The sequence below is a fragment of the Cebidichthys violaceus genome, unplaced genomic scaffold, assembly GCF_023349555.1.
Source record: "Cebidichthys violaceus isolate CVI_PGR_0920_01 unplaced genomic scaffold, fCebVio1.0.p SCAF_13, whole genome shotgun sequence".
Taxonomy (NCBI): domain Eukaryota; kingdom Metazoa; phylum Chordata; class Actinopteri; order Perciformes; family Stichaeidae; genus Cebidichthys; species Cebidichthys violaceus.
Window position 1 is genome coordinate 1,927,042 of NW_027176296.1, and position 24,823 is coordinate 1,951,864.

Consider the following 24,823-nt stretch of genomic DNA (forward strand, 5'->3'; position numbering starts at 1 on the left):
AGACCCAGCTCTCCACCAGCTCGCTACCAGCTCGCTGTGACTCCTTGCTCTGAGGTTTGTGCTGGGTGATTGAGTTGCTGTAGCTGATGGGGGTCCAACTCTCAGGGTCCATTTCTTGGCACACTACTCCCAGTGGGGTTGACTCCTGGCCGAGACGAAGATGCAGGTTGTTTTCCTGTTTCTGCCACTTTGGATTTAATCCAATAAACAATACATTACATTACATTACATTACAGTCATTTAGCAGACACTTTTATCCAAAGCGACTTACAATTCATTATCTATCTACACACCATAGACGCAGCTACGGGAGCAATTTTTATAGCAACACTATTAAAACATACACGGGCCATACATTCCCCATTCAGTGGCAGTAAAAATGCTTTCCCCTATTTCTTTGGAGCATGTGGCTAAAAAAATACATATTGCACCTTTAAAATAAAACTAATGTACATACTTGGTTTGTGTAACCCATGTGTGTGTGTGTGTGTGTGTGTGTGTGTGTGTGTGTGTGTGTGTGTGTGTGTGTGTCTGTGTGTAAGTGAGTAAGAGACAGTGAAACAGTATTGAAAATTGGTAAAATAATCGTAGTGCTGTGCAGTGTGTGTGATGCACCATTATATTATTGTGGTGAACTATACCGTTGTTTGTTGGGCTGTCTCAATTTATTTGAGATCCGAAAGATGAAATTGGTGAAATAAATGTTATAACTGAAAGGAATGATGACCAAATATATGGCCATCACTCACACGAGCTGTAAAAAAAAACAAGGAATCCTCTTTATAAACAACAATGTTTAATTGAAGCGGTGTGACAACGCAGACTGAGGCCGTCTGCGTAATGAGGAAAAACGTATATGGTCATCCTTCACTCTGTTCTCAACAAGCAGAAAATTGGGGTAGGGTGCATTTTCCTACCGTGGTTTAGGTCCACCGCTCTGCTTAAAGGACAAAGCAGATGTGACTAAATACAAAACCAATTGGAGTGGTCACAGTGCTCCACTCTGCAGGGCATGGGTGCTCTGTGAATAGTTTGATGAGCATCAACATCCCAAGAGATTTAAAAGGTCCAGACACTATATAATGTGAACTCTGGTGGAAAGTCACTTTATCCAAATAACAAAAAGGGACCTTGTGATATCTTTGAGATTCGTCAGATATCTTTCAAAAAGACTGGTATTTCAAATCGCACTTTGCAACTTAGTTCCTTGTAAGGATTAGACTTTAAAGTCCTTATACAACATTATGTGTTATTGACGCAACAAAAACTATTGACTGAGTCCTTTGGCTTACTGTAAAGAGAGTACAAATGGAAGATTCTAAACCTTTACTAAAAGCCGTCTTTTATTGGTGGTGGTAGGGTTTCCAGTATATTTTCATATTGCATATACTCTGCATTTTTTTCTTCGCTCTGCTTTAAGTCTCTCAAGGAAATAATCAATATAGTCTTTAAATGAACCTATTATATACGTACTTTATATTAGTATCTTTGTTATTTTATATCCTTTGTCACTGTGATCCCAGCAAGCATCTTTTACAATTCCTTTGATCTCATCTTATAATTCAAATAAAATACATGTATTTGTTTATGAGTGATTTGGACATCTGTGAGTAAAGATGACCATAGATGTAATATGGTTTTCCCCCACTGGCAGATTTGACAGTTAGTGGTTATAACTTTTCACTGGGAGAGGTTTAGCTTGTCCACTCCTTTCACAGCAGGTCAATTAGAATCCAACCGAGTAGTGCACTTCACTAATGGAGCACACTAAAATCTTTGACCCTCCTGATTGCACTGTGTGTCCACTAACAGTATAATGGGCTAAGAGTGCTGAACTACTCATCTACTGTAAGTGCCGGCCATTAAAAGTTAGAGGGACCATATCTAAGTCAATATGATCTATGAGAGACTTAATAGCCACTCAAAATTTAGATTCATTCACAGCACGGCTCTTGGGTAGATGTAGTGGTAATTGATTTTTACAAATTATAGTGCAGCAAAAATGTGCAGGATTTACTGTAGGAATCATTTTTGCTTTGATGTTGTAATCTATCAAATTTGAGGTGTTCATTGGTTTTTCATAAAAGCTGTAACCATTTTACAACATCAGCAAAATGTTGCAAAGATTACGATACATACTGTAGAAAGATAGACAGGATGTATTTGTTTAATGTAAAAAGAAAACTTGGAAAACAGTTCTTCTTCTGTATTGTTAATACACATCTACTCAGCAACAAAGTTCCTCCTCCCTCGCAGATGAAATGGACGTGCTGCCATTTTCAGGAGTCAGCTCTTCTGTCCGCTCGCAGCGTGATCAAATTCCTTAAACAGATTCGCAAAGACGAGGCTTCCTCAGCAATCCGCTTGGATGGCAGACCAGCTCAGCTCCCGCCCTCTGAGTTGTGCTGCCATATTGAACCGGTATCTGATTCACTGACCTTCTCGCTGCCTCATGCCTTGCTAATGTAATCTAGTGCTGCTGCTGGCTCATGTCTCTCTGCCTGCAGCTCTCATTCTCTCCCTCTCTCTCTCTTTCTGCTTTTCTTCTTACGCATGTAAGTAGCAAGGCACACGCACACACACACACACACACACACACACACACACACACACACACACACACACACACACGGCGTATGTGTATCTGCTTTTATAGTTGGTTGTTTTAACCTCTCCCCCACTAGGGTCAGTTAATCGTTGGACTTTTTTGTTTTATACTGATATGACAATTGAATTTTACAAAAATTACCAAAGTATCTTACTTTGAGAAAAATAAACAAATATCTGTAGAAAAACTCTCTAACCAAAAAATCGATATAAATTAGCAAATTAGCAATTTGCATATAAGCACACTGGTCTTCTGTTGTTTTATACCTGTTTAGTTTCCTTTGTTCTCTTTTCCTGTGTTTCTTAATGACAAACAAGAGATGGAGAGAAAGGTCTTCCCTGTTGGAGCAAATTCTGCTTGAAATATGACATCCCATCTGCTTTATATTTCAGTGGCTGACCAGCTGGTTTGTGGTTGTGATACCGAATCTCTCTCTCTCTCTCTCTCTCTCTCTCTCTCTCTCTCTCTCTCTCTCTCTCTCTCTCTCTCTCTCTCTCTCTCTCTCTCTCTCTCTCTCTCTCTCTCTCTCCCAGGAATATGTATCAACATTTGTGCCTCAAGCTATCCAGCAGTCCAATCTATAAATCAGACGAAGGTATACATACTCAATGCTAAAAAGCAGAGATCCCAGGCATTTGGGCCAGAGATCATTTGCCGCTGCCCGGTCACAAAGCACCAAGCCCTTGAGAGCCTTCTGGATGTGGGTGGACATTGTAGGAATTAGGGAAGAGAGTGAGTGGAGTCCAAATAACAGGAGAAGGAGATATGTGGCTAGACAAAGATGATCGGCCAAATATGACCATGAATCTATCAGACACACTAAAAACATCTTCATGGTTTAAAAGGCGATACACAGACACACACATCACTGATTAGAAGCATACAGACATACCCTCTTACAGAATATATAGGCCCACACACACACACCTAAGCAGGTGGAATTTTGCATGCATGGCTGCGCTTCCCTTAGCTGTGGCCACGGTTGCTAGGCTACGAGTGATTCCAGTCTTTGGAGGGGACCTGACATTAGGGAGAGCAAATTGACCACAGGAGGCTTTAATCTGCCGTGAAACAGCAGCTGGAGCTCGCTCACACACACACACACACACACACACACACACACACACACACACACACACACACACACACACACACACACACCAGTATTACTGCAATTCAACATGATAAACACATAAATACATATCGCATATGACCCTTTCCATATGTCTGTCCATCTCCTCTTTTTCTCTTGCCCTCTCACACACACTCATAGCTAGCAACTAGCGTCCTCTTTGGGCCGTGATGGGACACACCATTATTCCAGGCCCAATGGGGACAAGTCTCTTGGGACAACAGAGGTAGCCTGTATTAGTGTGTGAAGAAGTGTGTGATGGTCTGTGTACCTGCTTGGTAATTATTTTGCAGGTTGAACACCTCGTCGAACACATTTTTACAAAACGCTCACAGGGTTGGAGGCTTGACTTTTCTCTGATTAAAGGATAAGGTGGGCAATGTTCTATATTTTTTTCCCATTGTCAATTCATCCCTTGAACTGACCAAAAACAACAATAAAGTAATTTCCTGTGATATACAAAGCTTTTTCCTCCGGGCAATACACCTCCATTGTTGTCCAATAAAACACATCAGTGAGCCCCACTGTTGCAATGGACAACATGTTCCTTCATAACAACGAACAAAATCATTCGGCTATTTTGAGTCAATCCAAGATGTGTATTAATCCACAATTTAGAAGTTAAAGTATAGTATTTGTGGCCTGTTTTTAAAGATACAAGACTTTAGTAGGAACAAATGGGTTTGGGGCTGAGAGCCAGAAGTCAGAAAAGAGTATTAAGAGATGGACTGTTGGTTTACTCTCTTTTAAAACATCATTTGTTGATGATAAATATATAAAGTAACACAGACCTTATTCTCCATACAGTTTTGTACAAAGCATCTTGGACAGGGTCAATCCTCCTCGCTCATCTCAAAGTCTATCTAATTTAAAATGGATGAAATGTGGTAATAGTTGCAGGCTTCTATCCCACTCCTGCTCCAGACATCGCTTTGATAATCTCTTTAACGTATTCTTGCTCAAACTCTTAAATTTGTTGCAATTACCATGTATTTGACCATTTTCTCTCAGCCTGTATTATCTAGAAGTCTCTTAAATGAACCTGTATTGCTATCTGATTTAATTGCCAGTGCAGATGATTTTGCTTTATGAGCAGTAACCCATTCACCCCAGGGGTATATCAATCCTAATGCATCTATTAAAGTCTGTCTATGACATTATTATGATTAGTCACTCTGTTGTTTCTGGGCTGGGACAGCACAAAATATGAATATGAATAAAGAAATACTGACGTGATTATCTATTGTCACCGCACATTAATCACTGCTAATCTCCATTACTGTGATATTAAATGTATCCGTGTGTCCTTTTTGGATGTTCTCACCTTGTTTTTGAGAAACAGATGGTATCAAGCACTGATAAATAATTATTCCTGAGAGGATGTCACTGTTGTTTCTTTGATGCAGGAACCTAATATACATGAACTGATGTCATTTGGCTTTCATGTCTGGGGATTTGCTGTGACAAAACAATTCAGCTGTGGCCCACCGCTGCAGGACAGAGACTGTGTTGCCAATATCAACTTTCATATTTGCACTTTAGTAACAGTTTAGCTTCTTAAACTGCAGCCATTTTATATCCACAAACTTGACAAATGCCACGTGACAGATAGGCTTATCCAAAAATACCTATATTGCCCTTTCACCTGCCAGACAATAGCTGGACTAACAACCCCACCAAGTGGTCAGGTGTGTCATGTCCACATCCAGACATCTGCTCATGCCTCATTTACGCTCCAAACAAATCAGCAACAATTCATATTTATTAACAATCTGGGTAATCCGCAGGAAACTGGAAGTAGTCTATAGCAGGCGTTAATGGATAGCTAACCAGCAGAAAGTTGTATAGCTTGACATGCAAGATGAAATTTATGTTTACAGAAATATCATCTTAGCTCAAGTGAAGGATTTACTTTTACTAATGTTTTGAGCATCACACTTATAAAAATGTACACGATGCACTATGGTTGAGTTAGAAACAATAACTTACATCCGACAGATTCTCTTCTACAGTTTGTGAACTAGTCTTAAAACTTCAATATGTATGACAGTGACTTCATATTTCCAGTCCTTTGGGAGAGGGAGAACATTTTCACCAGTATCACATTCACATTTTAATCTCTCACATCTTACTTCTACAATGAGTAATAGAGTTTGATGCATTCTCATGAATTATTCATTCAGATGGTTATTCTGTTCACTTATATTTTGTCATTTACTTTGGATGCTCATTTTACAAGGAATCTGCACTTCCAGCAGACTGAAGCACTCCCTCACTCTCTCCGGAAGCATACAGGTGATTTACGGTAGCAAAAAACTGAAGCATTCGTCTGGCAAAAATTATTGGTTGTCCTGCATTAAAGAATATGTAAGGACATTATTTCCACACATGGAGAGGAATATATTCACATGTAGACAAATGTAGAAATAGTTGGCGACACAGATCTTCCCGTTATCCAGAATTTGTATGGCAGAAGGTTCTTTTAACATGTGAAATTTAATAGGCTTAAGTCATATATTAATCTCAAGTCTACAGAAAAAATGTAAATTTAATCTGTGAAACAATGCAGTTGTCATCTTGTGAATTTAACGCACAATTTTAGGACATTAACCTCAACTGTACACAGAGCCATTCACAACAAACCAAAGGCCCCTTGAAGACTCCCTCAAGCACCTTAACGCATCTTAACACTTATCTGTTTATGAGCTGGCCCACAGGTGCTCTTAAAAGTAGTATTGCACCTCCATAAAGTTGGGGCACTCGCATTAAAAACAGAATGGTTAAAGTTGATGCAGCAAAGGCCAAGATATCCTGACTTATAATTCCTAGAATGGGTCGAGCTCCAAAAACGCTATCCGTATTTCGACAGATGCCCACGGGCCTGGATTTGTTTGGTACTCAATGCGGTTTGACTCACAAAATCCCCCCACACACACACACACACACACACACACACACACACACACACACACACACACAAAAATTACAATTTTAAAAAGGACAAATAAATTAACCACCACTACTTCACTACCTTGAACACCGCTGCTCCACTCAGCATCTCAATCCACGTGACAGAGTAACCATAAAAAAAAGGTATGACTATGTACACTGCAGTAACTCACATAGAGATGAATGCAGAATGGAAATTATGTTCAAAAAAAGCAGCACAAGCTGTGCAAACAGAATGCAAATGAACAAACGTACACTCACAGCACAGAGTCACAGTAGTTTCTTCATTGACCTTTTGTGTGTAAGCTGATCTATCAAGTCCTCAAAGTCTGTCATCCTGATCAGGTGGGATGCAGTAGCCAGCAGTGACAAAGGACACTGCCGCTGGATGTGGCTACATTATGTTGTGAGGACAGCATTATGAGCACATACTGTTTGTGGATAAATGCACTATACTCATACTACAGATTTATTGTTCAGGAGACAAGAGTGCAACAGATCATTGTTAAGATGACTTGTTCCACCAGACTCTGAGGTCCCTCTCAATCCTTAGAAAACGTCTCGAAAAAGGCTGCTGCTGATGCTGTCTGGCGCGCCAACAATATACATTACTCATGTCTTTCTTCAATAAAGGGAAATCTGAATTATTATTTTTTTTACTAAAAGTTATTCCAGAAGCGATCGTTTGAAATTGAGGTGTTGCATACCTCGCGGTAAAGACGGTTCAACTTTGGATACATTTTTATCCTGTCAAGCAGCTAGCATGACATGCTTTGGAATCAATGGATGTATTGAGAGATCAAGTTGCTATCTTAATAACTGAGCCCAGTTTGAAAAGTAATGTATGTGATCCAACATCATTAATAGATGGCTAAAAGTAGTAAACCAAGAATTGAGGAGGACAATTATTCCAATTCTAAGATCATGGTGATCAATGAGGCAAGCGGAGTCTAATTATAATATGACCTATGGTTTTAGTTTCCCCTTTTAAAAATGGTAAATTATGTTAGAAATAGGCCTGAGGTTTAATCTTTGGCCTATTAATCAAACAATTTAATTTAAATATATATATATTTCAGTTGACCTTTTTTCAATATGTTGCTGTCCCTGGTGCTTTATGGTCAGTTCTAATTTCCTTCATATAAAAAAAGATTTGATCTTCCAAGCAAAAAAAAGGGGGTGGTCTCATAATCAAGGTCAACATGGTATATTATAAGCAGGATACGAGGCTATGTCGATCCTCAATGCAAAACTTGCTTAAACTCTTATGTGCCTGCCAAAAGAGAGGGAGGGGCCCACAGGGTGCTGATGTATACGGCACAGAGTTTTGTGCAACACCCCTGAGCATACAGACTTTGGTCACTTTTCCAATGTGAACACATGACATACTTAATCAAGGTGTTGTATGGATTTGAGACACAGTACAATTAATATTATGTTGAATTTGTCCTTTACCATTTACAGTCTATGCTGACACCAGGGGAGCAACATTTTCCTGATGCAGAAAGAATTGCATTATTTCTATCGGCTGCTAAACCTTAGGGCATAGTACTGCCTATGAAAATACCACAGACTGTACATGACCGGGGACACATCATAACCATCAGATGATCATGTATTGATTACCTCACATCTCTGTACTATAACTAAATCTAGAGATGCTGCAGGTTATTGACCTCCCTCCCTGCGAGTTCAGCCCACATCCTCTGGCACATTATTCTCCTTTGCTGGTTTCTCCATCTGAATGAGATCAGCATCACCATGACCTTATTACAGGCTGAGAGGAGGAACAGTTTGTGTTTGTTTTGTGACCATATGGCCCCATTAGTAGTGTAACGACCCCACAGCCGCTCCAGGACACTCCAGAAATTCATTTCTGAATTTGTGTGTGTGTGTGTGTGTGTGTGTGTGTGTGTGTGTGTGTGTGTATGCGTAATGACCTTGGAGACCCTCCAGGACACTTAACACTGCCCCCAGTGGCCACTTACACAGATGAAGCTTCTCCACGCGCCATTTGGCCTGCGACCACTGCTTGGAATGTGAAGCTCTCGTCACACACAAACACAAACACACAATTCTGCACAAAGCCTCATGCTGGTCCTTTTCTCCATGCACTCATACTAAGTTCACTTGCACAAAAAACACAAGCACAATTGTAAAGTGTAACAAAGGGCAAACAGTCAGGGGTTGAAGTAAAACACATCTTTCCAGCGTGTTAAAAAAACCTGTTAGGCTGGGTCAGCAGAAAACGAAGAACCGTCAGCTGTGGAGATGTTGGTGCTCGACAGACGAGTCACTCTGAGCTGTAAACACAGAAGCAGAGGTCAACCTGCCGCTAACACCTCATGCTGCCGTTACTGATGAGTCAAGCACATGTCGAGAAACTTTGTTTGCCCTTCTCAGTTCCGCTTCAACAACAGTAGTCTAAACATTCACTTTTTAGTGATATCTGGGTCTGCCTTCAATGCTTTATGTGTTTTAGTTTGTCTGGTTATGATTGTTGTATGTTTTGGTCCTTCAGTTTCGTCCGACTGCTTTTTTTATCTGCTGAATGTTCTACCTGTACAACCCTACTGTACTAAAAGTACAGCAGCCTCAAAAACATGTACCTTATATCAGCATCAGAGTAATGCCCATTCTCAACAGGTTCTGGTTTATTCCTGGTGAGTGCAATTGTTGGTTGCCTTTCAGATGAATTTTCACATTGTCGGGTGTAGACTGTGAATCATCCAGCTCTGTTGTCCTGCCTCCTATCATCTGTCCAACTAGCAATTGGTTTTCTCTTTGAGTGTTTCTTTTATTGCCTTTCTGAAAAGCTGAAAATGTACCAGGGATGAGCATGAAAGTTCACTCTTGACCTTGGAAACAGTAGTTTGACAGAGAAAGCAATCCACTCACTAGGTTGTTCCGGAGCCATTTCTTTTCTTATTTATTTCCGGCTACAGAAAATGCTAGTGCATGGAACTCGAATTAAGATGATGATTTTTTGCCAACTCTAAGCCAAATGGAAAACTATTATCTATTACTACATACAATGTGGGCACCTCACTCTCCTTGCCATGTTAAAATGACTTGGCAGGCAGCAACAACTTATCACATGAATCTCAGCCACTGTTATGCTGTGGACAGTCTAGACTCCTACAACAGCTACCTTGCAAAAATACTGATGAAGGATCAGTATTGTTGCGAGATAGCTTCCAGCACCATTGACAGCAATGTCACTGAGCATTCAGCTATACAGTTGCTGAGCGAGGAAATAATTACGAGCCATCTTGGACTTTACTTTGGTTGTATTAAGTTTAATGGAATTCACCTGCACACCATCCGAATAAGTTTCTGTTGTATAGAAACTTTTCACAAGGCTTCAAAGGTCACCTGCTTCCTGAGGGGGGAAATTATTTTTGTGGGGGTTTTTTGTCCCAGTTTTGTAAAAATCCATTAACAGAGATGACTACTGAAGATTGATCGCCAGTAACAAACAACGTTGTCAGTAGCTAAAGTGTGTTGAATTTTTACAATAACTACAAAAGCAGTTTACTAATCACACTATAGTATATACATACATACATCTGTGCAGATGCAGGAATATAGCTGCCATAACCACCTCCTTTTCCTGGAAAAACCTCGGCTAACTGGTGCATTTCAATGTTAGCAGCAGCAAGACTGACTTGACTTTAAGACAAGTTGATAGTTAGCTTGAGCAGCAAATGCAACCATAAAGAAGCAGGGAAGAGAGCGACCCATGGTGAAATATAAGGGGTAAAGAAAGACACTGTCCTTACTACTTGACTGGCAAACACTTTCACAGGAACACGTGGCAGCAACACCATGGAAATATCCAATTATCACCAAAGATGTCACAAAATTAAATTAACAGGGAATTTGTGAGTTATCACTTTGAAGAAGACATTTACAAAAGAAGTTTTGACAGACTAACAGACTGATATCCTGTGATTCCATCACAGCTGTTTTCAACAAAAAGGCTTCTGTCTTTGGTGTTGTCTTAATATCTCAGGGGCACAAACTAATACTTCACAGAGCAATTCACATGTTTTCTTGCTTCATTCATTTTATTTTATCAATTTTCATTCAAGATTAAATGTAAATTCTTTCCTACTATGCTGTGGAGGTAAATAATTGACCAGCTGGTCTGCTTTTTTTAAATGTTCATTTCCTCTTTCATACTAGTCTCCCACTCTCTCTCCCACTCCATCGCTCGCTCTCTCTCCATCAAACCCTTCTGGGTACCAATTAGGGCTTAAAGCTGCTGCAGTGTGTGTGCATAGGTGTGTGTTTTTGCGTGTGCCTCACTGCGTGTGTGATAACGGCAGCTCTGACAACAAGCTATAGGCTACCTGTCAACAGGCACTTCAATGCTCACCATCTGCTCACACTGGAAAATGGTCTTCATTTGCCCACCGCTCACAAACCAACACTATCACACAGGAGAAAAAAAGCATAGTGCTGATTGCTGGTGATACTCAGTGCAGTCTGGAAAAGTCTTCTGTAAGACCATAATCGGTATAAAAATGTATAAAGGTATCGGATTTCAAAATCAAGGAGGATATAACACTATAGCATTTCACTTGTTTAATTGGCTCACATCACAATAGACATAAGCTTATGCATGGAGCCTTCTTGAGGGCGTTTGAAGTGTACAGTTCACTAAAATACAGAGCTGGGAGATGGATCCAATTATTTTATAATTATAATATTATTTGAGAACCTCTTTTCCCATGACTTTAGCTAAAAGGGACCAATCACAAGCATTTAGTTGAATCCCATCCAAACCACATTTTATACAACATTAGGCTCTACAAAACACTTTGGCCATCATTGGTTCACTATTAAGACAATACCCTAAATGGCAATAAGGGAACATTTTAATGAATCTCATTAGTATTAATGATAAGCTGGTCTTACTGATGATCCTATATCATGAATTGGATGTTAGGTGGTCACATTTGTAGACTGTATATTTCAAAAGACTACAAACAGTCCTAGCCTCAAAAGTATTTTAAGAGAAATTCATCATTGAGTCCATTTGCCGTCATAGTGTCGAGTGTGTGAAACATTTCTCTCGGGGACGGTTTCTTTAAAACATCATTTCCTTTAGTAGGTGTCATGATTTTCTCAATCCCACAGAATTTAAATGAAGGTGATCTTCATGGTTCCGATGGTTTGGATCGGCATAATGTTTTGCAATTGCATAATCAATATTGCCTGTACGGATGGCAGTTTTGTGCTCCAATATTCATTGTTTAAGTGTTAGTTTGGTTTGAAGACCAGCTTTGCTAGACCACAGGGACATATTAACATGTAGGTCACATGCGTCAATTTACAGTTAAAGAATTCTGGATGGGCGCTCTCCACCCGTGGGGATGATTGAACAATTTCATGTTTGTCGTACTGTTGCAGAAGGCAACCAGAATCGGCATACTTGATTACTTATTGTCTGATTGCTGCATCTGTTTACAACTATACTGCTAATAAATATTTAGCATAAAGGCCTTTGACAGCTTCTCATATCCCTGTGCTAATCGTTTATTTATTTATTGGCGACAGTGCACATTAAAGGTGCAAGATACAAAACTGGGAGCGTTTCTAATCCCTCTCTACGGCTCTCAACATGGCGACGGCGAGCTGTCGGCTCACACTAACGGTGCTAACAATGCAAACAATAGCAAAAGTGCTGACAGAGCTAACAGCGTTTACCTGAGGGGGAACCAGAGAATCAAACCTACATTACTGCAAACGTTCTGAGCTGTAATCGTCGTATGAGAGCAGTTAAACGCGGCAGTCATGAGCTAACCAGTGGGACATGCTCACATTCCCGAAAGTCAACAAAGCAAAGAGAAGCTCGGATAACAACACACACAAAGGGAGAGCGACTTCATAAACCTCAGGTAGACAATACTGCACTGTATCTTTAGCAAATAGTTGTTTGCTGCTGTATTAATGCTCTGAATGTTAAATACAGCTCCTTAAACACTAACATTTTAAAACTTCTCTGTAAATGTGCCAAGGTTAGCTCAACAGCTAATTTGCGCCTGTAGTCCCAAATATCTCTGTAGTACTCAGTCAATAGTCCTTTAAAGCAATAATTTGACATCAATGAGAGGCTTTTAATTAGAACATTGTCAAGCTGACAAGAACCTGTGAGACAATCAATGTAATTTTGCCTGGAGTATTATTGTAGGAAGGTCACAAGAGTGTACATTACGCCTTTTGGGGTATCAGCTCAATTTAGAATAATGTCAGAAACAATATTTTTCCACTTGAGCTGAAATGTTAAAACACTGAAAATGTTCGCCCTCTCTCCCCTCATTGTGCCTTTCCACCTCCCTTGCTCTCGTTCTGTATAATGTCATGCAGACATACATTGCCGGCAGCCTTCAGGCCATGGGGATTGAATACAGCCTATATTTATAGAGGGGGGCGTTCTGTTCAAACATATGTTCCCCTTAACAAAGTCATCAATGTCAAACCCTGCTCTCTAGGGCTCCACTAATGCTACATTTAGCTTTGCATGCATAACATTAAAAGGCAGCTGGACAGAAAGTCTTGGAGTTGAAGTGAAAGCTAATAAGCTATTCTGTTGACCTTCCTGGGTCCCAATAATTACTTCAATTATTGGTGAAGTAGACTATAGAGATCGTGGGTTTGTGTTGATGTGGTGAACTGGGACACAACGTAGCCCGAAGACCGTAACAAAATAACAAACTTAATATTATTACCCCAGAGTGCACTATTCACATGCATAAAAAACTCTAGTGTGTGTTTAATTTTTCATAGCTTGGTATGGTATCATGGCTGATAAACCAGTTTAAGATCTTGAAACATGGTGAAGGAGGACAGGGAGAGTTAGAGTTGTATTGGTCTTAGTTAGGTCATTTGTACCAACAGACCCTTTTGGCTCAGGTTGCAAAGATTCACACAAACATTAGATGTCCTCTAGAAGGCCCAGAAAGACCCACATACTGCCAGGCTGAAGGTCAGAGGGGTCCGAATTTCAACACTTTACCAGCACACAAACAAATGCTTCCATTTGTAATCTAGCAACCAAAATTAGGTGCAATCCAGAACTCTACCTGATGCTGTGTATTTTCTAATGGAGTAAAATGCATATGATTTATAGTAGGATAGACTATACAGGGCTCAGGAATGACCTGGTAAAGGAGGACACACTTTTACTGCTCTGAGAGAAGAAGAACCTTGAGCTGAAGGTTCTTCTCAAGGCAGAGGAGTTGGAAAAACTCTTAATCCTCTTGGAAAACTCTCTTAAGTCCAAAAAGGTACTGTGGAACTGTTCCCAGATGTCTCAGCAGAAGGGTAGATAGCTAAGCAGAGCAGGATCAAGGCTGTCCTGAGTCACACTGAAGAGCATATGAGCAGAAAGACCTTCCACAGTACTACGAGGAGAGGCCCTCTCTCCATAGGGTTTTGGACTGCCAACACCTCTAGTAGGTCAAACTAGTCCACAGAGAGGCAAGTGAGATGTTGGTAACTGCTGAGCCAGTGGAAAGAAGCAGATAAATTTGTACCACACAAAAGGTAAGAAAGTAGCAGAATAAGAAAGACAATTAGGTCAAGATTTACTGATGTAGAAAAGTTGGGAATAAAAGGTGCAGACAAAACACAAGAATACCGAGACAAATAAACAAACGGAGACAGACATGCTGACTGATTTCGATGGTAGATGGACAGTTGTACTTCTGCACACACTTCCTTATATAAATAACTTAAAGTGGGTTTTTTTCAGATGTTTTAATTTGACAACAGCAAGATGCCACACATGTTGAGCAGAACCATCACAGTGCTGACAAGGGGGGAGGAAAAGGTAAACAAGGTACGAACAATGATGAGAAGTTGCAAAAGATGACGATGATGATGATGATGATACTCATGAGCATGTTGCCCCATCCGTAATCCACCCAAAATTATAAAATTCTTCCAAAACCTCTCACAAGTCATCTCAACCACACAGTGTTTAAAAGAGTTGATTGTAAGTGGCACTACATGATTCACTGGACCATATTTGTTGTTTTAAATTCTACAATAGTGACTTTAAAGTGCATCACTATAGAAATAGATTTTAAATGCATAGTCAACTTCATTTTACGAAGTCATGTTTATTCTGTCCACTTTTTGATAACAGATGGCTTTTCGTGTCATTAAATGGCAGGTGAGGCTGATGGAGACAATCTTTGCCTAGAAGCACAGGTTTTACCAGCATGCATCTATTCCCTGCTAATAGCACTCTCGCTCACTCTAGTCTCTTTTAGTTCAAGCACTAAAGCGGAGCGATTTACGTATTGCCATGGGAGGACTCCTCTGTTAAAGAGCTGATGCTTTCATTCTGTCTATCCGTCTCTCCTTTGACGTCCATTGCTCAGTTTTCCCCGCATTAATACGGCTACCCTCGATATTGTATAAAGAAAGTATGAGGTAAAATATTCCTGTGCACTTTGCAGTGAGTGCCCGCTGCTTCTGGAGAACAGCTATGGAGACAGCACAGGCAGCGGTTGGCTCTTTCCGAGCAACCAGCTAAGAAAAACAAAAGTAAATTTAAAGGTTTTTTGCAATGGAGTTTTTCACATCCTTCTTTTTCACAGTCTGAGGCCACACAGAGCAATAATATAAGACCTAACAACTTTGAAAGCTCTGTAAATCAACATAACACCCACAGGCCTTGCTCTAACTTCGGCTATGTATCAGCATCCCAACACTTGATGACCAGATTCTTTCCAAGGACTCTTGCTCAATTTCTCACTCTTTTCCCTGAGCTTCAGTTCAGCAATCCAGGCAAGATCACGCTGAGCAGGGGCCACTTTCTGCCTCGCGTGCCCCATGGCAGCGCCATGTATTATGTACGCATCTCTCTGTGGATAATGTGCTCAAAAAATGCCCCCTGCCTGCCCTTGTTATTGGAAACCCTCTCCCGATGAATAATGACAGACATCAGGGTGCCAAATGTCCCGTGCAGGACACCGTAGGCATTTCTCTGCTAACAGGAGGGGAACAACATCTGTTTGGCTGCTGAATGCAACGCTGATTCATCAGTCTCACAAACACACCTCGTCTTAAAGTCACAGTCAGCTGTTTCAGAAATGCACTGAAGGGTGAGTTTCATACAATGTCAAATCAGACGGCAAAAACACCGGCAGTAATGGCTAATCCGATCATAAATATCAGCGAAGGTACTGGATGGTGGTAAATGACAGGGGAAAGGGGATCTTGTTGCTCTCACACTGCTCGATTGATGACTGTACCTTTAATCATGACTTGGCTCTGAAGCGGGAAGCTGGTCTATGACTACTCTGAAGGACACTCACCCTGATGCAAATTCCCCTCATGATGGGAGAAAATTGCAGACATTTCATTTTAATGCCTCAACACTCGTGAAATTTAGAACTTGCTCAAAGGTTGCAGTGATGCCGAGAGTAGAGTTGCTGAGGGTTAAGGTGACCCATAATAGAGGAACATAAGAGACATAGAAAAGCTGATGTTGTTTTCTTTTCACTGCAAGCCTCTTTTTGTCATCTTGAAGAGGCCTAGAGGATTAATACCGGCCTCTTCAGACTGTAACCTCCTTTGCCCCCTTCATTTTGTTTACCCTGCAATCAGACAGGTCAGGTCATATCACATGTGTTAGAGAGATGGGCTCAGTCAAGTGTGCAGTCTGCATGTTAACAGACTCTGTGCCCTGACACCTCAGTGGAAGTCATTTTCACAAGCCTCATTTTGAATGAAGGCGTTTAATACAAGTCAAAAGTGCGAGAGGATTTCATTTCATATTCCTGAATAAATCTGGAGGGGAATGACTGTGAGGGAAGAACTGACAAGAATGGAGGAAAAAATGCATGCCTTGAGGAAGTAGAGAGGAGGAGAGAGTGCACAGAGGAAGAGACAGTGGAGTGGGGGGGATACGGGGGCGCAAATAAGCATATAGTAAGTCATTTGGAGTAGCAGATAATTGCAAATGAATACAGAATCCGTAGGCAAAAGGACGAGATTTTGGTATCGTAAGCGTTCTGGTTTCTGTTTGTAGTACGAGAAGTATCGGTCAATCACATTTGAATGGGCTTTGATTGCATGTAAGTGAACAGTCTGCGTGGAGAGCGAAAGAGGTGGAATACATTGGTGGAAATACAATCCTTGAACCTATCGGCTATTGAATGATGATGATTTAGCTTTGTATTCGCAGAAAAATAAACCATTAACCGAGTATAAACTGGCTACTTGTGAAACAATCCAGGTGTAAACGTCAACTCTCAACTCCACCTCCATTCTCATGTCTGAAGTTGCTAATTTGACTTTAAACATTGACCAGTGCAAGGAAGAGGACGTTTTTGGCCTGATATCCGCTGGCTACACCAGAACCTCTGAAATATTGGCCATTTCTCTCAGAGGTTTAATCGTCATCAGACAGATCGCCAATAGGAACAAGCTCTTCTATCCGACAGGTAATAAGAGTTCCCTCTTACCAGAAATACCCTTATTTTCCATTTTTTGTGTCAAATGAAGTTTCACTACAATGGAAAGCATCAACGATCAAAGAACAAATAGCTCTTAAATACGGAAGGAAAGGGACATTTTAAGTTATCAACAACTGCAAGCAGATAACTAACTGCCAACTTAACAGCTCATAGCATCTAAAAAATAATTTAACTGTTTCATGGATCATGTCCAGGCACTCAAAGCACTTTGTTGTGGTAGTCAAAAAGTGTTTTTGTCTATATGATAGCCTTGAAATTTGGCTGGCGCCTACTTAAAGTGCCTAGTCTAAACCTAACTTTACCTTACACTACAGTGCCTTGTTACTTGGCAAAAAAAAAACGGTGGTTCTTTAGCTTTGACCATGGAGGCTAAACCGACGAGTTTATCTCATCCTTGAGAGGCAGCTCTACTTCTGAGAAACGTTTCTATGAAAGGCTACTGCTGCCCCTCTTGCTCATTTAATCTCAGTAAATACTTTGACAATGGATAGATGTGGGGAAGATAGTCGGCACCAAATTGGAAATCCTGTATAATCACATTGTCTTTTTTCCTTTCCCTCTGTTTGTTGCTCTCTCTTTCAATCAAAAAGTCATGTTACTGTGTCATTTCTCTCCGTCTCTCTCCATCTCGGTTTCCGTCTGTCTCCCCCCCCCCTCCGGCCAAGATGCCCCTGTCCAGGGAACGAGCTGTTTATGAGCATCCCCACTGGAAACCAACTGATAAATGTCACTGTCTGTAGCGAAATTAAACATTTAGCGAGAGTCCTTGGAAAGGGCTCAGGGAGAACAGTAAACTAGCATATCCTCGGGTTCTCTGCTCTTTTGTTGTCTTTTTATGTTTTTTAATTAAGACAGGGCTGAGCAAAACATCAGCGTCCACCAGTGCTGGCTTGCATTTCCTTGTCCTCCTAAATTTTGCCGTGTTCAAGGGGAGAGCAAGGAGGAGACCAGCTAGAGAGGGACTGTGAGCCAACTGCTTCCTACTTTTGAACAAAACTCATTAACGATGCTGCGTGAGTTATTTCAGTTTCCTCTTTTTCCCCATTCATCCCGGAAATGGCTTTTGTTGAGTATCTCTCACCCACGCCCTTTCATTTACTGCATTTGCATCACAAAGAGAAAAACACATTTTCATAGGCTGCTCGTTTCCATTTTGTCTACAGATCTGAGTGTTAGACTAATGGTCTAGGATTGTTTCCTTGCTCTGAGCTGCGGATGCATCCCAGCACCCACAGCAGCCATTTAATGGCTCAGTCTGCGTCTGGCTTTTATGGCCACGAAACTTAAAGAGGCCCTTTTCCAGAATTACTGCACATTGAGGTGTGGCAGAGGCAGGATGAGAGCTCTCGGGCGTTTTAGGGGACAGGTGTTTTATGTTCCGTGTGTGTGTGTGTGTGTGTGTGTGTGTGTGTGTGTGTGTGTGTGTGTGTGTGTGTCTTGCGTGGTCTGTTGAAGGCCTGACAGAGGTAATCACTCAGTGAGATGGAGGGACGAAGCAGCTTTAAACGCCGACTCTGTTTTAGGCTTCACTGCATAACCAAATAACGCTCTGTGTGTCGCAGAGGCTAATAAGGCATATTCCCTTTCCGAGCAGCTCAAGGGGAAAATAGCCTTTCTGCTTTGAAAAAAAAAAATACTTTTATGAGATACAGACTTTTCTTTTTTTTCTCCTTTTTTTCCTTCTAAGCTGACAAATAAATTGCATGCAATTTTAACGGGTTTTCTTCCTTACTGTGCTGTCAGGAGTGGAAATGACACATTTCACTGCCCCTGCAATGTCTTCATATGGGTATTTATCAGCCCCAGTGACTCCTGGCTGTGTTAATAATCCGATAGCACCGCTGTAATGGATTCAGCCAAACCCCTGCTTTATCCCAGGTATCCTCCCTTTCTCCCACTAAATCCACAGATTATTACAAAAAATACTTTTTCCCTCTTATAGTTGTTCTGTCAAATTAGCTCTTTTAGCATTCCAGCCCTTTGGAGGAATTACAGGACTTATTTGGTTTTTGCTGAATGCAGGATAATCACTGGCTCACTGTGTGGTTTTAGAAACGAAGCTCAAGCTATCTCCCGTCTTTTCTTTCTCTGTCTATCTCACTGAGCTTAAGGTCTTCCATTTTTACAGATAGGTCATTTGACTATGGGCTATCAGAGACAGTCAAATTGTTAAAAACTTCATATGGCTGAGAAGGATGTCTTCACTGTTTTATCTGTTCTGAGTAAATCATTTAGTGAGGAACCTTACTGTTGTATACTGTTCTGTACATAACATGGCATTATATTGTATAGTGGACTACAATATGTAATGTCTGAATACTGCATTTAATTCATGTTGCACAGCAACCATTTTGTTGTGCATGAAACTTTTCAAATTGGACTTCAATAGATAAATCTAACATAAAAGTTTCATGTAAACCTTGCTTAAACAAAATTATATTATTTATTAACAATTATATGCACCTACAGTATAACGTAGTCTTATTTAATTACATATTTTTATGCATTATGTCATGCATTTTATTTTTTCTTTCGGTTACAATACCTTTTATTGTTTTTTATTAAGTGAGTATTTTCTGGGCAAAACTTAAACTTTCGTTAAATTGTATTATTATTATTTACTTTTTTTTAGATTGTCATGGTTCGCTGTAAATCTGTCTGTCTGTCCATATATCTTTCCACTCACTTTCACATAAACTTGCCAGTTGCTTTTCAGTCCCATTCTATCTTTTACTCCCCTATCTATTCATCAGTGCATTCATTTATCTCTGTATAGCAGTTTCTGATGACTAGCATTCAGCACATTGCCTTGTTCAGGCAGGCAATGGCTATGAATGCGTGATGGAGTGCTCCGTTCAGCAACCTGGCAGCGACGTGAACAAATTGATTTTCTGACAGATTAAAAAAGATTAAACCAGCCATAAAAACAAGCAGGAAAGTGCTTAATGGACCATATGTGCACAATAAGCTTTCATATGTATTCTTTCCCAGCTTTTCCTCAGGCCATCCATCTTATTTACACTGACAGGTCACAAGCCACGCTAACGTGACTGTCATGATGGCTGGACCGTGTCCTTCATGTTATTTTGTAAAAGTTGGGCATATCCTCTAATATCAACTGTACACAAAGCTACAGATCACTGCATATTTCACTTGTTTTTTCTGCATTCTGTGAGTTTGGTTGTATTCAAATAAAACAATTTGAATGGTTACAAAAGATTTTGCTCATTTTTAGCTGAACCAAGTTGCTTTTGCATGCATAAACAAACGTCTCTTGTTGTTACCGTATGCATGCTACGTGTGCAGTACACGTACAAAGGATATAGAGATGTCATGCTCTGAATTTAGAAACTTTAACATATAATCTTCAAACTAAACTAACGATGCTGAATTACCATCAACACTGACAAAATCAGAGGCTTATAGCAGTTGATCTCCCCTCACAAGTGACTGAAAGCACCATTCGGTATGTTACTTGCTCGTTGAAAGCTTATTAAAACACCCACAGAAACATTCATAATGTGATTAGTCACAAAAAAGTGGCTGCTGAGCTATTAATCTTATAAATGGAGCTTGTGTAGGCCGTGTTTTGTTCTAAACTAAACACCTTGAACCAGCAAGCAGACTGAACATACTATCGAACTCAATGTCACTCACTGTTTCACAAACTGAAATTAATTCAAACAAAATGATTAAAATCAGCAAAGTGATTTTTTATTTACACCTCTAATACAGGCCTTTACTTATTATTTCAAGAGACCTTTTGAGTCTGCATTAGGGCAAGATCTTATTGGTTCACTAATTATTCACCAATATTATCATTTCACAAATGGATCATATTAGCAAAATCTTAACTAGCCAGCAATACATCTTCTAGACTCAATAACTAAATGAGCACTTAACCCATGGACCTTCTCACAGTTTGACATCACACAAGTTGTCCAACACAATGAGCTGAGATCATCACCCTCCATGCAATTAAACATTCGGCAAGTGTGACTCTCTGCACATTCTTATTATAGTTTGTTGCAAGTTTATACACAGAAGCATAAATGTGTTTGACCTTTTTTCTTCAGTAGCCTACAAAAACAGCAACAGACACCATCCTCTTGGCAATGAATATATCTAATTCCATTAACAGCCTCCATCGTTCAAGTCACACTGTAATGGTAGTCAGTTAATTAATCTAGCAACAGTACACAATCCCATCAATTCGCTTGAATGGAAATTTCAACTAATGAAATTATAATGTCTTGTATAGGTCTATCCCCAAACTGATAACGCTAATGACTGCTTCCTCTTTCTGCCAGTCATCCATCAAAACATAACCAAATGTATATGTTGGTCAGTTGTTATTGCATCCTTATACCTTGTCAGCTTCTTCACAATAAATTCCTTCCATGGTTGGTATATTATTTTATGTGAAGCAGAGGCAGGAAGTGCTCAGTGTTAGCTTCACACATCAATGTCAGGAAAAAGAGAGGGGATCCGAAAACTGTGAAGCTACTATCAATATGAGGATGAAAAGATGCATAGAAACAGTGTTTGTTCACATTTTCAGGCTAGATAGAGAAGGTGTCAAAATAGTAAAAGAAAGGATTAGCACTCCGACACACGAAAGCATGCTTGTGACGTAAAAATACACAATATGATAAATTAACTTGGACTTGTATAGCACTTTTCTAGTGACTACTCAAAGCACTTTAACATTACATGTCATCATTCACCCATTCACACCCATTCATACACTGATGGTAGGGGCTATCATGCAAGGAGCCACCTGCTCATCAGGACTATCCAACATTCATACTCATTGAGTGTGTCCAAGGACACATCAACATGGACTAGTGTACCCAGGGATCAAACCACCGATCCTGTTATTAAAAGGATGACCCACTCTACCACTCTACCACTGAGCCACATCACCAACTAACAAAGCTCGACACAAAGTCTTCTGATGAAGTTCAGCAAAGTCTTGTTTTATGTTCAGTTTCTGTCAGCAGATGAACTAATGTTGATACTTGGCTCAGGCTCTATAACTATGACCTGTGCTTCAGGGTGTAATTAACCAGCAATTAGCCAAGCCCAGAATCAGAATCCCTCATGATTGAGTTCACATTAGGTTTACATAAGTCAGAGGGATTCTGGAGTTCAGCCCGACTACATTCATTTTTGGGGTCAGACGGGAAATGAAAGAATGCCTTTTCAAACAAATGTCTTTAAATTCCCAAGTTTCCTTGAAGTTACTGGTCAAGTGCATTAGACTGAAAGACAGCACATGGATTATAAAAAATCTATCCTCCTGAATGGACATTCAAACTTCATATTTTGTGATCTTCTGAACCTCTGAGCTGATTTGGACTTAAGACGGAATGGACACAAAAATCAGCAGGAACCACAAAAGTATTAAACCTCACAATTTATGCACTATTATCTGTGGCCGTTTAATCACTGGCTTTACTCTGAAAACACACTGGATAAACAGCTCTCTTGGCCATTTTCTGTAATTGGATCATCAAACATCAGCGCTGCAACAACACAGCAGAAACATGAAGCACGATTCTTTTGACAAAGCAAGCTGAGCAGCACAATGTGAGGCTGTTAGCTTTGAAGCTGAGGCTTATGAGTGCTTTGGGAGAAAATGTCTCCTCCAATGCTGAGTATGAAGTGTTTTTTCACTAGGCCTATATGTGCATGAAGATAAACAAGATGAAGAACACAAGTTTGGAGGCATTTTTGTCAAATTACTGTACTTTTCAAGCATGACCTCACCGTTTTTCCATTTGTGCACCAGTTGACAAACTCTCCATGCCAACACTTTAACATGCAGTATGTCAAGTGAACTAGCATCTCAAAAGTGCAAAAAATAAAAACACACAACAGTCCCGCAGTTAAATTGCAAACTAATTTGCAATATGCTTTCCGGCAGCGATCATTTCTTTTGATTATAAAAACACTCACCCACTGTCGACTTGAAAAGGAATCACATTTGGTCTTAGACTGAATCATCACCATGAAGACAAGAAGTGAACTGAAAAAAAAAACATGGGGATATTTTTACTGCATCATTTAAAATAGTTTTTTCTATATTCTAATTTGTCCATAAGGTAACAAATATGTACCATTACTTGAAATCCACTACTTTTCCTTGGTCAAAAAAAAAAGAAATTAAGAACACATGCAATCAAAATTGTTTTGTCCTTTTTATTTATGATTTACAAGAATACATGATAAGTCCCTATTAAAGACCAGCTGTTCAGGTAAAATTTACTTGTCTTTTGTTTCTTGTTACATATTAGACTATGGAGACAAAGTCACAGTTTACTAGAAAGTTAATAAGCAAGCTTACGGTTCATCAGTAGGACATCAGTCAGAACAGGCAAACAAATCCAAGAGGTTTTGAAAGGGTAAAAGTTAGGGAACAGATTGAGGGGAAACCAAGTGAAGAAGTTTGAGACACACCAGCAGCAAAGCAACAAAGACAGGCTTACAGCTAAACAGAGGAACATGGGACTCTATACACTGTGAGTTAATGACCAATTGAGACCAAGTGTACAGGCAGGTGACTGGTCATGTGACAGCAAAGGAGGGGAAAACAGTGAGGGCACCTAGTGGAGAGGTGAAGCAGGGCACAGACTAGAACGATCAATAAGACATGTTGATGTGAGGGTGAAGAGGTGGAGGAGGGAGACAGAGAGCCTCAGCTAACTGCTTCAACTTCAAACTTCAGTTTATTCATACATAACCAAAGGAGTCTCTGCACACTTTCCAGAAGACCTACAAACATCAGACTCAAACATATGGGTATTCACACACACACACATAAACACAGGCAGAGTCACTGTATAAATAAGAACAAAACTGAAGTTACAAGTTAGCAGGTAGAAGTCTCTTGAATCAAAAGGACTATTCAAAGTAATACAAAAGAAGGAGTATTTTGAAAATGGCTATGGTTTGTTTTGGTATCTGCCAAAAAGAAATCCATATAGGTGGAATATGACTGAACCTGTTAGATGTAATAAGGACTCTGGCTGCTGCATTTTGGACAAAGTGAAGACTCTTTTGTTGCTTTTAACGGTCCAAAAAAAAAAAAGGTAAAAAAGACAATAATCATTACTAGATGTACAGAAGAATATATGATGATTTTGGCATCTGTAATTATAAAAGGGGAAGGATCCACCTCATGTTACGTTCATGAAAAGGGACAGATTTTGCATTTGTATCTTCTAACCAAGAAAAGAAAATGTCTCCAAACAATAAAGATAAATGTGTGACTACAAACTGTTCTTTCTCAAACTGATAGTTATAAAATTGAAAAAAAATGGACACAATGTCACTAAAAATCTCCGCTCTTTCCTACACCCAGCCCCCAGTGATGCTCTGTTGTGTTGGTGAGTCATGGATTACATCCTGACTACAATAAATTGCGCAAAGAATGAGATAGGCATGTATCCACCTATTCATACCACATCAGCTTAGAGTAGCACTGCTCTAGACAGGAGGCAAGAAAGATTAGAAAACCTCAATCTAGCGTGTACTAAGGCAACAGACTGGGCCTGCAGCCACATGATGATCTCCCAGCCAGTCTCCCTCTTTGAAATTTTGGCTTTTCACAGTTTTTGCCCTTTCATTCCT

At 40.0% G+C, this 24,823-nt stretch overlaps 1 protein-coding gene across 2 annotated transcripts in view; it reads right to left on the minus strand.

Annotated features, from left to right (window-relative positions):
* Positions 1-24,823, minus strand: part of agbl4 (AGBL carboxypeptidase 4) — a 372,526-nt gene that overhangs the window by 342,736 nt on the left and 4,967 nt on the right. For both annotated transcript variants that reach the window (XM_068707293.1, XM_068707292.1), the window contains one exon: positions 23,150-23,219. The gene's annotated coding sequence lies outside the window, so the exon portion shown is untranslated. The remainder of the gene's footprint in view (positions 1-23,149; positions 23,220-24,823) is intronic.